Below are 15827 nucleotides of genomic sequence, written 5' to 3' on the forward strand. Positions count from 1 at the left end.
TCAGTCTTCCACGCTTCAGGGGCAGAAGTAGGTTGGGGACTTCCAAATGCGAAGAGGTCACTTTTTCGCCAACATAGCCACCCATCCGAACCGCACACTTTCTCCATGAGAAGCTGTCCAGGACCCCATCCACCCCGAAGATGAATATTTCACTATTGCTAGGGATTTGGGAGCCTAGAACCTCACTGACCGCTGGCTGCAACCTATTCCGCAAGATCACTCACCACTCTGCCACAATGTCACTTCATGTGCATGAGTGTACCTGATGTGTTCTTGCATGCCCAACAGGTGTCCGAGTCAATCAGGCCCTACAGGGATAATGTCTATTGTGCCCAGAATGCCTGGTGCAGGACTTTGGCCTGGCATGTCCTGACTCACCAGTCCAGTGAGGCATTCTGCATATTCAAGTACCACAATAACAATTCCTCTGGAGTCATTTCCCTTCTAGGGTCTCACAGCCAGGATCCAGGCAGCCCTCCATTGATGATGCTCTCTTCCATCAGTATTGTGTACATTTTATGTGGTCTTCTAGGCAGGAGTCTCTTATCACCCAAAACAGCATGGATGGGACTACCCATCAGTCCATCAACATTATGCATAGCCAGAAGCCTCAGAAGCTTCCGTACTCTCCACAATTAGTAGTCTACCTTACCCCTTCTCTCTTTGAGTTCTGCGTATGACGGGCAACATCCCTCACCTCAAAGTTCTTTGATAAACTTTACCCTATTTAAGTACCAGTTGGTCCAGAACAGTGCATTCCACTTTAGATTAATTGCAGGATTAAGCCAGATCCCAGCTTCAGGAACCAGATATGAATTCGCATCTCTGTATTTGTACACCATCACCCAGAAGATGCACAAGAATCTGGTTAGCAGGGTTGACTTGTGTCCCCTCCTGGTGAAGGCAAAGGCCAACACCAAAGGTGGCAACAAACCCACTTCACTACCTTCAGTAGAGACCCAGATATCACCAACAGGCTCACCGTCCAACACCCAGGTGCCCAGATGTCACGCAGAGCATTTCAGATTGCATTTTTCAAAATCTGGATGTCTAAAACCCCACCCTCGCCAAAACCGTTGCATGCTGGTGCACAAAGTTTAGTTAAGGAAGTGTATTTACACAAGACTAAACTTGTCTGTCTTTTAGCTCCAAAACTAAGCTGCAGGATGTGGCGAAACATTGAGGACAGATTATAAAGGGTTAATGTGAATATGCAGACCCCTGGTGCTGTATTGTAATGTAATTCAATACATTAGTAAGGCTGGAACACTCACCCAGCCTGAGTTCCATTTGTTTCCTGCTGAGGCTCCCATCGGAAGATGGACATGAAGGTAAACCAAAGACACTAACCATTTCAAAAGAGTATATGTAACTCCATTGCTGATGTGATATGAGACAGTGATAGTTATCTATAGTTGTTGTTAAGATGGATGCCCCGTAGGAAGACCACTTTCTTTTTTTTTTTTTAAAACTTTCTTTATTGGCAGGGGGTAACAGCCAGCACCACATACATTACAGCATAGTTACGCATTTCCTAACAACAGTGAACGTTGAGCCATATATTCTACAGAAGGTGCGGTGGAGACAAACCAGAGATAGGTTACAGTGAAAGCATGCATCATGTAGAGTTATCTGCTCCCGGGGAGGGGGAAGGAGGGGATGATAAGAGCTCTAAGTCCACATTCCTGTTCAGGTAGCTACAGAACTCTGTCCATATATATTTAGGGCGAGCATTGGCGGGGAGTAAGTTAATATAGTCTTCTTCGCAGGATTGCGTCCAGGTGAGGGCCTTCAGCCACATTTCCAGGGAAGGGGGGGATCTGCGCTTCCAGCAGTGTAGAATGCATTTCTTGGCCATGCTCGCCGCCACATTCAAAAATTTAGACACCCGTTTCGTCTCATCCCCCTCCCAGAGCCCAAACAAGAGAGACAGGGGTTCAGGGTCTACGCGGAACCCTACGATTTCAGAGAGGGTCTCAAGCACCGCTTCCCAGAACGGGGCCAATGCTGCACAGGACCAGAACATGTGTGTGTGGTCCGCTTCTTCAGATCTGCATCTCTGACAGGGGTGGGGGAGATCCCGGGCAAATTTCCCAATCCTATAAGGGGTGTAGTACAGTCGATTAAGCAGCTTGTATTGGATACATATAATCCTAGAATTAGTAGAGACTTTGCGAGTGTGCGTACACATAGTGGACCAGATGTCATCTGTGATGTCTACTCCCAACTCCCGGCTCCAGGCATCACGAGCAGTGCGGGGGGGTTCAGCGGCCCGGGCCATCAGCATTTTGTACAAGGAGGATACAATGCCCCTACCTCCAGCGGAGTTGGATATATATCGGACCTCAGGGGGGTTCGTCAGGGTACACAGGCCACATGTCTTGGATTGCTGCCCTTATGCGGAAATATTGCAGCATCTCAAGGGGGGACCCGGAGTGCCCTGGCTTCCACGTATCTGGGAAGACCACTTTCTTGACCACTTTTTCAGATGGTTATAATTTGGATGCTGTTCGGGCAATCTTCACATACCTTTCCAAACAAGTGTACATCCAACTCAGAATCGTTTTGAAAAGCTCCCCCCTCTTTTGTTGCCATGCCCAGTGGGCATAACAGGTAAGCCTTGTTGTGACTGAGGCATGGATTGCAGAGGTGCGCCCACTACTCAAAAAAACTACTGGAGAGGTTGGCTATGTCTCAGCTTACTCCCCACACTGAATCGGTTGGTTATATCCATGATCATCAGTCTGGCTTCAGAGAATCCAGAAGAACAGAAACTGCTCTCCTGAACACCCGTGAAGACCTTCTCTCAAATCTTGACACTAACTCTCCTTCTTTCCTCATTCTCCTTGACCTCTCCTCAGCATTCAACACAGTAAATCATAACACCTTGCTCAATCATCTGTGTGATACCCTGGCCATCACAGACCAGGCCCAGGCATGGCTTACCTCCTTTCTCTCCGACCGACCATGCCAGATGGAACTCATGTATTTTCTCTCCGCTATTACTCTCTCTACTTGTGGGGTCCCTCAGGGATCCAACCTATCCCCTTAGTTTTTCAATATCTACATAGCTACCTTGGCCTACAGGATCTCTTCCTTCACTTCCAACTTTCAGTGTTATGCGGATGACACGCAGTTCTCTTCCAAGCTACCCTCAGCCTCTACTTCCTCCTCGCTCATTCATGACTGTTTGTCCACAATTCAGTCCTGTTGTGCAGCTAACGATCTCTGCCTTAATGCCAGTAAAACAGAGATTGTTCTCATTGGGACCCCCGCTCTCGTTTTTGCACTCTCAGTCTGGCTGGCCTCCCTTGGCCCGGCGCCCACACCCACCAGTGAGACAAACAATCTGGAGGTCATCTTCGACTCCTCTCTGTCCTTCTTCCCTCACATCTCAGACATATCCAAAAAATCTCACTACCAGCTGTACCGCCTCCGTGGGATCCTACCGTTCTCACTTTCCCTCAGAGACTAACTGTCTCCAGAGCTCTGGTTCTCTCTAGACATGACTGCTGTAACAGTCTCTTTCTCCATCTCCCTACTTCTACACTCTGACCTTTACAACTCATCAGAACAGAACCGCAAGACTTATCCTTGGCCTCAAGCCTAGGGACCGCATCTCTCCAGCACCGAAATCCATCCACTGGCTCCCTGTGGCTGCAAGGATCAAATACAAGACCCTCTTCATAGTTCACAAGGCTTTCCCGGGCCCAGGCCCACACTACCTACAGCACACTCTTCCCAAATACACTCCCTCTAGAGCACTTCACTCGTCCTCCTCCAACTCTCTGAGAGTGAGCCGTTTTTCCAAACAGAGACTTGGGGGTTGATCCTTATTCTCTATGGGACAGTTTAACTGCCTCTCTCCGTCTTGAGCGGGGTCTCTCTAAATTCCGGAAACTCCTGAAGACCTTCCTATCCTCCTGTGCCTTCTCTCTACCTCTCCCCTGCTAACACTGCTCTCTACCTGCTACTTCCTCCTTCTGCTCAGCTAGCTGACTGGTCGCCTGGATCACCTCAGAACCTTACAGGTCCCAGGCACTCACACCAGTCCCTGCACCTGCATCTGGGCCCCCCAGCACTTCTTACTATGCTATGCACTTCCCAATTAGATTACCCTCTGCACTTATCCCAGCCCTCCTGGACCAGGCGCACTTGTCCTTTTCCCCCTTCCCTCATACTTCCTGTCTGCAGCACTCCCCTTCCCTCCTATCCCCATTGCTTGGCACACATTTGCCTTACGGTCAGTTGTTGTGTACCTCCCCTCTCCTCACCCCACCCTGCTTCCCCACTATCTGTTACCGCACTTGAATTAGCAGAAATGTCGTCAGGCCTAGTATGCTGTTTTTACTGTATATCATTTGGAATCTCTAAGGCCTTATGAATGATTGTATCCCATGTTCCCCTCCCTTCTTGGGGAACTTTTAAGCACTTGTTTTGTGTATAACCGCTTTATAAATAAACAATACCAATGGATGAAGGCATACCCAGTGTCCACATTGGGGCACTTTTTGATGCTGGGGGCATGGCCAATGCCTATGCTCTGGGCAAATTAACTTCAGGCATAGCCAGAGGCCGCATTGGGGAGCTTGGCGGTGCTAGGGGAATGGGCAGTGGAAAAACTGGCCACTGGGCATGGCCACGTTGGTAGACTTGTAGACGCAGGAAGCAAACATGCACAGCCATGCTGATTGGACACTAGAGGCTTCATTATGACCCTGGCGCTGACGGAATGAAGGGGGCCGGTACAGGACCGGCCCCCTTCATTCCATCAGGGCCGATTATGAGGTTCCCTTTACCAGACGTCTGATCTGGGTCCCGCGAGGGGAAGAGGGAGGTAACAACGGGACACTTGTAATGTGCCTGTTACCTCCATCCCTATTCCCATTTGAGCCCTATTGGGGCTCAAATGGGAATGGGGAATGGTTCCTGCAAGGAGGAATTACCGGGTCCTCCTATCCGGAATGACCCGGTTATTCCTCATTGCAGGAACCCGGTAATGGAGCCCAGTTTGGAGGCAGCGATGGACCTAATAGCTCCATGGCTGCCTCCAAACTCGTAATGAGGCCCCAGGTGTCCATAACAGTGAACGCATAATGCCTCATTACAAGGTTGGAGGTAGCCATGGCGCTATTAGCGCCATGGCTGCCTCCAAACTCGTTCTGACTCCGTCCTAGTGAATGGAGCAATTACCGGTCCATTCCAAGGTTGGCGGGACCGGTAATTCCTCATTCACCAGGGCCCTTCCCCATTCGAGCCCCCATAGGGCTCAATGGGAATGGGGAAGGCGCTAATAACTGTAGCGCAAATTGCGGTACCGTTATTAGCTCCAGAGTCCCTTTGCGGGTCCTGTCCTTAACGCCTGGAAAAACCAGGCATTAAGGGAGAACCCGCAAAGGTAACTCGTAGTAGGGCGGTAAGGGATTACCGGCACCGGTGCCCTTACCGGTGCCGGTAATCCCTTACCGCCCAGTGTTAAAGGGCGTTCCGGAGGAGGACTGAAGGCCATGCACCAGACAAACGACCATGTCTATTGGACAGAATGGATGCAGTGTCCACTGGATCTGGCCACATGATTTGTCCAGTGACTGCAATGGGTCGCCTGGAGTTGCCAGCTCATTGCGAAACTCAGTTGGCAGTGCAGTTATGTTAGTGAATATCATTAAAAGAAATTGGTGAGAGAAGGACATTATAGTTGCAGGTAGATAAACATTCTCTCTCTCTCTCTCTCTCTCTCTCTCTCTCTTTCTCTCTCTCTCTCTCTCTCTCTCGCTCTACACACGCACACGCACACGCACACACCGGAAACAACATCTAATAAAATAATAATACAATTTCTTGAAAGCCTTAAGGGATGTCCAAAAGCCAATAAGTGAAAACTGGACCCACTAGAAACCATTTAGGATTAAACAACTGTCATTTACAGCAGGGCACCTTCCCTTCCAGTGTAACACATCAGGCTGACAAAATGTTCTCTCCAGTTGCTTCATACCAGCATGTGAGAAATGCTGGTGTGGCATTTGGATTTTGAGACATTGGACTATTAAAAAGAATACAACAAAATCAAGACTGGAACTTCTGTCATGGCACTTAAGGAGATGTGTTAAACCCATATGCCGGTAACTGGAACCAGTAGAAACTGTTTGAAAAAAAGGTTCCCGTTTGGTCTAGGTGCCGAAATGCACATTTCTATGTGACAGTCAGGGGCCTCATTGCAATCACCTTGCATCTTTGCAAGTACAATTCAGCACAGTATTTGGACAGGGGCAAAACGTGTTCAAGTGCAAACACGTATCCTTTCAGTACTTTGTGGCACCAGGATAGTGTTTGCACTAGTGGGAATAAAGTGCCCCATTAGATTGATTAGATCAGATTGCCCTGTTAGAAAAATGCATTGAACGAATATGCTTTTTGCATTAGGACAATTTTGGCTTTATTGTTGCTGCCACAATTGCAATGGCGCAAAGTTTCTGTGAAGACGGCCATGGTAGCCTATACAAATGCCAGAAAGTTGATGGGCACCCACCTTTTTATGCACCACCCACATTAATGTACAATACCAAATATTCAGGTTTTTCCCATTAAACATGGAGTGCACACAGGGGCATGGCTTTAAACGCACTTCCACAAACAAATGCTTTGCTGGTCCTAAAGGTAAAATAAATAAGTGACCTTTCCATGCACCTCCAAAATACGTTTTTACAAAAGACATAACATTTTACCTAGGTGTACACACATTGTTATTAAGCATGGACAGCAAAATATCCAGATAAATGAAAATGTCGGTAAATACCCTTTTTAATTATACAGTATTTAATGATAAATGAGGCTTCTCATTATGCCATTAGGAGTATCTAATAAACATGAAGGGTACAGTATAAAGACAATTGATCATTTGATCAAGTGCATTTCAAAATGCTATTCTTGGCTTAACAGTGACTACGCACTATTTGTATACACTATTACAAAATATCTTGAAATACCATAGGAACGAACATTCTATCTCTGTGTGCATGTTTCATTTTCAGTAAACATGACCCAGAATATGAGTTTGATTAGTAAAATCCCCCAAACCATCAGACATGACAAATGGATTACTTCAAAGAGATTTTGGATGGCACAACAAAGTGACCTTATCACACTTTTACGGCCCATTGGCTTGAAACAGTTCAATGTAATGAGACAAGCGATTGAGATAGTTGAAGGTAAACCACAACCACATGGCTTCATTCAGAAGTCTGCCCTTGCAAAATCTGAATGACTACATCAAACAAATGCCAATGGCATATGCTGCTCTTGTACTGTTGTGAGTTGTGTCACCATTGCCTGTGCGGCATGTGTGGAGATAGTAGGGACATTGCCAAAGCCCTGGGTTTTATGTACCCCCACAATTGCTACCAAGCTATTTCTTTCTAATCCATAGTGTTTGTTCTGAATCAAGGATGTGCTAAGACCACAGTCTGTAAAACGTGCACAAAGAAGCAACACAAATCCCCTCTGAACGATGTCATCTCCCTTTCTCAGTAGCCACTTTGTGATCAGACAATCAGTGCTGCGCTCAACACAGGGGGCCTGATTCACGGAATAATGTATAATGGCGCCATCCCATTGGAAAACACTCTGTGAATCGGGCCCGGGATCTGCGGAACCAAAAATGTGGCATGTCCTTAATTTCCAGTTTCTTTATTTTACCTGGTACTACTGCAAGTGATATATGAATGCCCCAGCTGTCCTTTACCTTTGGAAGGAATGTGTAGACCGCTAATGCTTAGGTTGCTACCCAAAGATACAGCACATATTGAAATATCCGGCCATGCCTCCTTTATTGTGGAGCTCCATTAAATATATGAGCCTATCACTACATATGTGTGTCAACATGACCCTAGAATAGCTTAAAAGACATCCGATTTTGAAGCGTGTCCGAAGTGCATTCCATGTTCCTGCACATGCTGAGCTATGCATTGCATACATGAAGCACCACTAATCGTATGAAAGCAGGCTGCTGCAAGGCATGACCTTTACACTCCACCCAGCTTGCTGTCCTGCTCGTCGTCATGGTGGAAGAACTCTGCTGTGGCTTGTAGCATCCTGATTACGTACAGTTGGGGATACCTGTTCCACATACTCGGTGCCAGCATAATGCCTTTCAGCTATTCGCTAGTAATTAGTAGTAGCATCATGTGGTAGCCATCATGTGCTTTCATTGACATCATGTGCGCCACAATGTAAATTCCTTTTTAATAAGTCGATCTTAATGTCCAAAGTGCTTTTTGCTGACTGCCGTCAAACTCAATATATGGACAAGTTTACATGTTTGTATGCGTCGAGGGACGTAAGCAAATCAGTAAACATTTGTGATTTAGTTCCTTCAAGCCCTGGCAGAAGTCAAATGTGCGTTCTTTTATTGAAGGTCCCAATACGAAAATCACATTTCACACACGCATGTCTACCTGCTCGAGCTGTCAAAGCAAGAGTGGGCAACTTACTGTGCTGTTATACATTTACTAGATAGTGCGTTGTTCAAATCCTCTATCCCCCACGCCTCAAGACACCTATCAAGATAAACGAGACGGAGGTACACACAAGCCAGGCACATAAAAAGAGAGAAGCTCAATAGTTATACTGGCACATGCCTAAGAGCTCAAATGTTGCATGACACACAGAATATTTGTAAAAATGACTTTGGGATAAGTCTCTGGTCATAAATTAGTAGTCCATTTGTTTCGTTGGCAAAACGTGCCAGACAATGGGCCTCATTCCGAGTATGCCGGTATCCTGCCGGTAGAGCCGCCAGGATACCGGCATCTGGTACTTACCTTTACTGGCACCATAGGACTCCATGAGGGGATTTTCCATCATTACCATACCAAGGGCTTTTCTGGCCGGTAGGGCGCCCGGCTTACCTCCAGCATTTAGCTGGAGGTAACACAGGTGCCCCACCGGCACACCCATAGTCGGGCGGTCTGGTAAAGTGCCGGTATCCACGGAAACCAGCACGTTTTTATCAGACCGCCCCACTCGGAAAGAGGCCCGATGTTCCATACCTGGCCATCCTATCTAGGGGTTATCATGCTGCCCACTTATTTTTTGCGAGATGTGATTTAATGGGGTGCCCTCTGGCATGATGCCAAAGACTGACCTCTTTGCTGCAGTTGGTCTGATCAGAGCATCATCTTGAGCAAGGCCCTGGCGCACCATGGTCAGTATAAAAAGGTGATCTGCTCCTTTTGGCCATGCGTTGGTTTGAGGTTGTTGCAAAAGTGCTCACCCTTCACTATTGATCACATCGCTCCTGCGGGGTTAGCACATTGCACATTATGGAAGTTCATCAAGTAAAAGTCCAACGCCCCAAAAGGGTTATAGGCCAAAGTTTCGACTCAAAAGGGTCGAATGACAAAAGGGTCAAGTCAATTCGACAGAAAAAAGGGTTGAATTTTTTTTTTTTTTTTTGGGAGGGGTCCCCAAACCCTTGTTTCTGGTGTAAAAACACCTTTTTTGACCTATATAAAAGCAAAATATATATATATATATATATATATATTTGAAAAAAAAAATCGCTCCTTTTGTTTTTGGTCGAATTGACTCGACCCTTTTGTCATTTGACCCTTTTGAGTCGAAACCTTGACCGGACACCCCCAAAAAGTCACAGGACTGGAGACAGCGCAGTGCATTTGATATGATAGTTGTCAAAGGACCCCTGTCCTCTGTAATGGAAGATTACTGCAGGGAATAAAGGACTGCTCTTCCGAGAGTACTACTGTGCAAGGGGGGATTGCTTGTGATGTTGTATTTCCTTTGTCCCCAAAGAAAAATATTTATTGCGTTATTTTATAGTTAATGCAAAACTTTTAAATACTATGAAAAGTTTTCCTTACATATTCCAACAAGAAAAATTATATTTCCACTAAGAATAACTACTAACAGTATGGTATTTGGCACTGCTGGTAAAAATGACCAGTGGAAATGAACACTAGTGCTAAAAAACCACTGGCAAACCCCACATTGTACTACATTTCCATCAGCCAAATACAAATCCTTAAAATCTGCTATTTGCAGTGCAGAATACTGACTCCGGATTGTCATACACTTCTGAGCATGTAGTCATATGATCACGTTTGGACACTAACACAAAGAAGTCCCAGAGAAGTATGACTTTAAAGTTAAGTTTCCTTTGCAGGCTGTTTTAATGCCCTCGTCTGTCAAGGTCTACATGTAATGATCCCCACGGGGGAGCAGCTATTATGAGAGAAAAAGAAAATATCACTAGTAAAGTCAATGCTGGTAGTCTGAACGCTACCTGAAAAATAAATAAATAACATGGAGCACAATAATCTGATAACCTCTAATTCATTTTTTCAGATTGCCATGAAAATGAGGTTAGCATCCTTTCATTTCGAGTACAAACAACTTTCTTTGGAACGATGGACGGCCGAGGAGCAGAAGACAGAGTCTTGGATCCTTCTAATGGTCAAACATGTTTTATTTGGTTAAGATCAAAAAGCTAGAGCACTTCTGTTATGTATAGGAAAATAGGAGGACATGATTTAAAGTAAATGACTGTATATTCTTTTTATATGCAATTCTATTTCAAAATAAAAATGTGACTGCATTGATTATTTATTTATCTATCTTCTGGACTATATGTGCAATGTGACCCATGCTATTTATCATGGCAACTCTGCCAAATCTCGGGGATTACATGGAATTGCTGCCTATCAAGGCATATCTGTAAAATATGGTGTGCTGTGCCTTGATGTAAAACATTTAACTGACCAGATTGTACAGTATGTTAAAAAAAAGATTAAATATTGTATCAATTGTGAATTTCAGCAAGATTAAAAAAGTATTTTAGATACACTTGGATTGCTATTGTTTTTGTTACACTTCAGCTACAATTCAGAATTTGGGGTGAGAGAATGACTAAATGTGACAACGACGTTTCTGCTTGTACGTTTAAACATGCAACCCCTGTGTGGTGGATCACCCAGGAGACCTAGGTAGATAAGCATGTATTCATATGCTGCAAAGTGATACTGGGCCTCATTACGACCATGGCGGAGGACCATGGTGCTAAGCTGCCAACTCCGCCATGGTGGTTGGCGGATTTACCGCCCCATCCCGACCTTGGCGGGGCGGTAAATCCCCAATCCCCATTTTACCCTTCCCCATTCCCATTCTTGCCCCATAGGGTATAATGGGAGTGGGGAAGGCGTTAATTACGCCACCGTAAATTACGGTGGCGTAATTAACAACAAGGTCCCTTAGCGCCATGGATTTTACCGCCTGCAAAAAGCAGGCGTTAAAATCGCCATGGCGCTAAGGGATCTCGTAGTAGGGCGGGGAGGTCGGCGCTGTTAGCGCCGGCGTAAACCCCTTTCCGCCAGGGTCGTAATGAGGCCCACTGTGTTTGCAGAATCGCAGTTTATTTTCCACCCAGTGCACACCAAACGCATTCATGGAATGGGTACAGTACAACATAGTAATACATACATGTTGCCTTGCACATTGCACTTTTTAGAATGAGGCAGCTAGTTGTAACTTGGTTAAAATATGAAGCCTGATATGTCTATTCTGATAAGGATTTCTAAAATCTAGCACTAGATCGATCTAGCTGAGGGTTGTACATAATGTAATTGATTGTAAAGTCGTAATTTGTAAGATTGTATTAGGATTTATCATGGTTTACTGTTACACAAACTGGAATTGGAATGAAGTGTGCAATCAAATATAATTATTGTATATGAATTAAGTGCACATATTTATCAGTGACTTTACATGGCGAATATTGATTGGAAATCAAATATTTTTTATTGTGTATGAATTAAGTGTAAATATTGATTAGTGGTTTTACATTGTGAATATTAATTGGAACATTTTAATATATGTGAAAAGTTCGAATGAACTAAACACATTATATATACATTTAAAAAGATCCACAGTCTTTGGCCTAATTGCAAATTCCAAGCAGAACCTTTCAAAGGGTTAACATGTGCAGAGACATTTAATGGAGAATAAACAATTGTCATGGAAGAATAAAACACGTCATTTTGAACCCGTATGTTTGGGCGTCAGGTAGGTAAGATGTGTGTTTCTGTTAATGATTTGAAGCTGCCATCTGCTTATATTGACTGACTGCCTGTTTGTTCCAGGTATGCATCATTTCATTACCTCTGATCCCAGAACATTTGCTGGGCTGACCTGGTGAGTGGATCCTCTCCATCATTTGGCCCAGGATATTTGCAACAGAAGTGTTTCGCTTTCAGGTAGCCTTTAGGCAAGCTCGATTACAGTGAATCTGTTCCCTAGGTCATCATTGAGCGATCCTTCTTACCTTCACCATGACTTTGCTGATTGCTACCACCTGTGGGAGTTCATATCCTGCATGGTGTTGAGTGTATACTGGACTCTCCTGGTGGGCAAAGCTTACTCTGTACTCTGTCTCACGGTTCATGATATCCTCAGACAAAGCGTTTCTCAAAGGCACTATGTGTCTGATTTTTTAAATACGTACTTGAATGTAATCTTACTGTCCACACTGTGGTGCCGATGCCGGTTAACTTTTGAAGGATTCCATTTACAAGTTGTGTCCGAGATTCCACTACTGCATTACCACATAATGAGACATAGGGTGTAATCATTGAACAAAAAATTACAGCTAAAGTAATGCTCTTGGTCTGTCTTTGGTGAACTTCTAATCCCCGGCCTTTGCTTATTCTCTGCCCATATGAAGTGAGCATTTAATGTTTGTTTGTTTGTTTGTTTGTTTATTTATTTATATAGCGCTCTTGACCCGGGGGTATATATGCGCTTTGAGCATCAGGTTACAGGTAAAAGACAATAGTACAGTATTAATAGGGCATAGATAATAGTATACAAACAATATACATACAATTGGACATTCAGGGTGCATACATATGTAGTAGGACGGTTATTTGTTGGTTAACCAGGAGATGACCTTAGTTCTGAAGGGTTGGAAAGTAGGTGTAGATTTAATATCCAGTGGGATGGAGTTCCAGAGTTGTGATGCCAAAGTTGGGAAGCTGGATCCTCCGGCTCTTTTAAGGGAGAATTTGGGAACTGTTAGTTGTAATGAGTTGGACGATCTGGTGGTTCTAGTGTTCTGTCTTAGTGTAAATTTGTTCGAGAGGTAGGGTGGGGCAAGATGATTAAGGGCTTTGTAAGTAAGGCATATGGTTTTCAAGTCTATTTTCTGTTGGATGGACAACCATTTGCAGGCAGTTCTGGTGGCGGAGATGTGTTCCCTTCTAGGAATATTGAGGGCGGCACGTAGTGCGTTGTTTTGTAGAACTTGCAATTTATTGATTACTGTTTTGTTGGCACCTACATAGAGGCTATTACAGTAATCCAGTTTAGATTGGATGAGTGCTCTGGCTAGGATGAGACAGTTGCTAGGGGAGATCAGTGGTCTGCAGGCCCTGATTAGTTTACCAGTGTAGGCCGTGGCTGAGGCGGTCATATTGATTTGTTTAATTAGGTTAATGTTCGTGTCTAGGTAGAAACCGAGGGTTTTTACACTCTTGGCGATGGGTATGGTGTTACCGTCAATAGTGAAGCTAGTGTAGCCGGGACAGAGTTTACTGATAGTGTTAGGTGAGCCGACAAGAAGCAATTCAGTCTTGTCATCATTCAGGCATAGGCCATGTGTGGCCATCCATGCCTGAATGATGGAAAAGACTTCATTGATCCATTTGGCGTCCTTGTTGTAGTTGCCTGATAGGGTGAGGAGTATCTGGGTGTCATCTGCATAGTTAGTGTAGGTGACACCCAGATTGTCCAGCTTGTCGAATAAAGGCTTGGTGAAAATATTGTAAAGGGTGGGTGAGACACAGGATCCTTGTGGGACACCGCAGGTGATGGGGATGGGGTCAGCCGCTGCTAGGGGGGAGAAGACCCGCATGGTTCTGTTGTCCAGGAAAGATTGGATCCATGTGACTGCAGAGTGGGAGAAGTGTGCTGCCAGAGACAAATGGTTGCACAAGATTTTATGGTCGACCAGGTCAAAGGCAGCGGAGAGGTCAAGGAGAAGAAGGATGGCAGCCTTATTTTTGTCTTTGAGTTCGTCTATCTGGCATTTGAGATCAACAAGGGCCGTTTCTGTCCCGTGTTGTGGTCGAAAGCCAGATTGGCGAGTTCCTAGTAGGTGATTGGCCTCGAGGTAGTCCTGAATTTGTAAATAAGCCACTCTATCCAAGATTTTTAGTAGGAATGGGACGGTGGTAATAGGTCTGTAATTCGTAGGGATGTCAGGGTTGAGAGTAGTTTTTTTTTAGTAGAGGTAGGACCCAGGACTGTTTCAGATTGCTGGGGACCATGTTGTTGGCGAAGGACAGGTTTATTAATTTAGTGATAAATGGGGAGAGATCCCTAGCTGCATCTTTTATGATTTGTGCGGGGCAGCTGTCCCCCTTGCAATTGTAATGCAATTGTAATTGTAAATGTAATTGTACTAGAACCTATCACAGAACGTGCTAATGTGTTCACCATTCCTCCTGCTTATAAAGCATGGAGGTTCATATTCTACATCATTACCTTGCACCCTTTTGTTAAGAGGCTTTTGGTGATATGATAGGTTATTTATAACGCGCTTAATACCCAGAGGTTTCTAAGCTCGGACCCGTGGATCGAACCTGTGCTGCTCCGTGTCGTCTTGTTTCCAAGGCGAACACGTTGCTGCTGAGCTATCCTCCTGAGACAGTGGTGCAGTAATTGACATTGTATGTACATATACCAATCATGATTATGATCCGTTTCTCTTGATGCATCCCAACCTTCCATGAAAAGAGAGCAGCCGCCTGAGACTCAATACTTAACATGTTAAAGATCTTGTGCTGGCTGCACGTTCAAGAGTCACATATGTCCTTTACTTGTATGAAATTACTGCGAAACACAAATTGCATATGTACCAGTGACTTGGTTTCCTCTTCAGAAGCTTCAGCCGTCCCATCTGAAATCGGGCCATGGATGTAGCATCATTTATTGTAATAGACTTCACAGTGTGGAAGTGGCCTAGCTAGACCATGTTTTGAAATATTACCTTATGAGGAAATTGAGAGCTCAGTTATCAATCCTTTGAACATCTAGTGTTATTTTTGTAGCTAATGACAATTAATCAACGTGACATTGGGCCTCATTACGACCCAGGCGGTAAGGGGTTTACGGCAGCGTAAACAGCGCCGACCCTTACCCTGATTACGAGGTCCCTTAGCGCCATGGAGCTTTTAACACCTGCTTTTAGCAGGTGTTAAAATCCATGGCGCTAAGGGACCATGGAGTTAATTACGCCACCGTAATTTACGGTGGCGTAATTAACGCCTTCCCCACTCCCATTATGCCCTATGGGGCAAAAATGGGAATGGGGAAGGGTAAATGGGGATAGGGGACTTACCGCCCCGCCAAGGTCGGAATGGGGCGGTAAATCCGCCAACCACCATGGCGTAAACGTAGTTTACGCCATGGTGGTAAAGTCACGGCCCAGGCGGTAACTTACCGCCTGGGTCGTAATGAGGCCCATAGTCTACAGTCCCTCCAAAGTTGAGAACGCTGCTATGGAAACTCATTTATTCTGGAACTGCACAAAAATGCAGTGTCCCATAGGACTGTCAGTTCATGTATTGTATTGCCAGTTTATTGCTGATAACATTTGTGAGTCACATACCCATGTAGTTGTATAACATAACACAGATATAACCTTCAGTGACACATGTATTCTGCTTCTAAGTGCAGCAATAAGATTATCAGTAACATCCATGTCTGTGGTACTCAATTTAGCATATTAATAAGGCTAAAGGGCTGTTATGGAACTAGCA

General features: G+C 44.9%; 1 protein-coding gene across 2 annotated transcripts in view; it reads left to right on the top strand.

The window, feature by feature from the left end:
- The window catches only part of LOC138503763 (calcitonin gene-related peptide-like), a 49435-nt gene extending 38578 nt beyond the window's left edge, over window positions 1–10857 (top strand). For both annotated transcript variants that reach the window (XM_069623740.1, XM_069623739.1), the window contains exon 5: window positions 10360–10857. The gene's annotated coding sequence lies outside the window, so the exon portion shown is untranslated. The remainder of the gene's footprint in view (window positions 1–10359) is intronic.
- The last annotated feature ends 4970 nt before the right edge of the window (window positions 10858–15827 follow it).

This window comes from Ambystoma mexicanum, chromosome 11, assembly GCF_040938575.1.
Source record: "Ambystoma mexicanum isolate Mex_15411 chromosome 11, UKY_AmexF1_1, whole genome shotgun sequence".
NCBI classification, from domain to species: Eukaryota; Metazoa; Chordata; class Amphibia; order Caudata; family Ambystomatidae; genus Ambystoma; species Ambystoma mexicanum.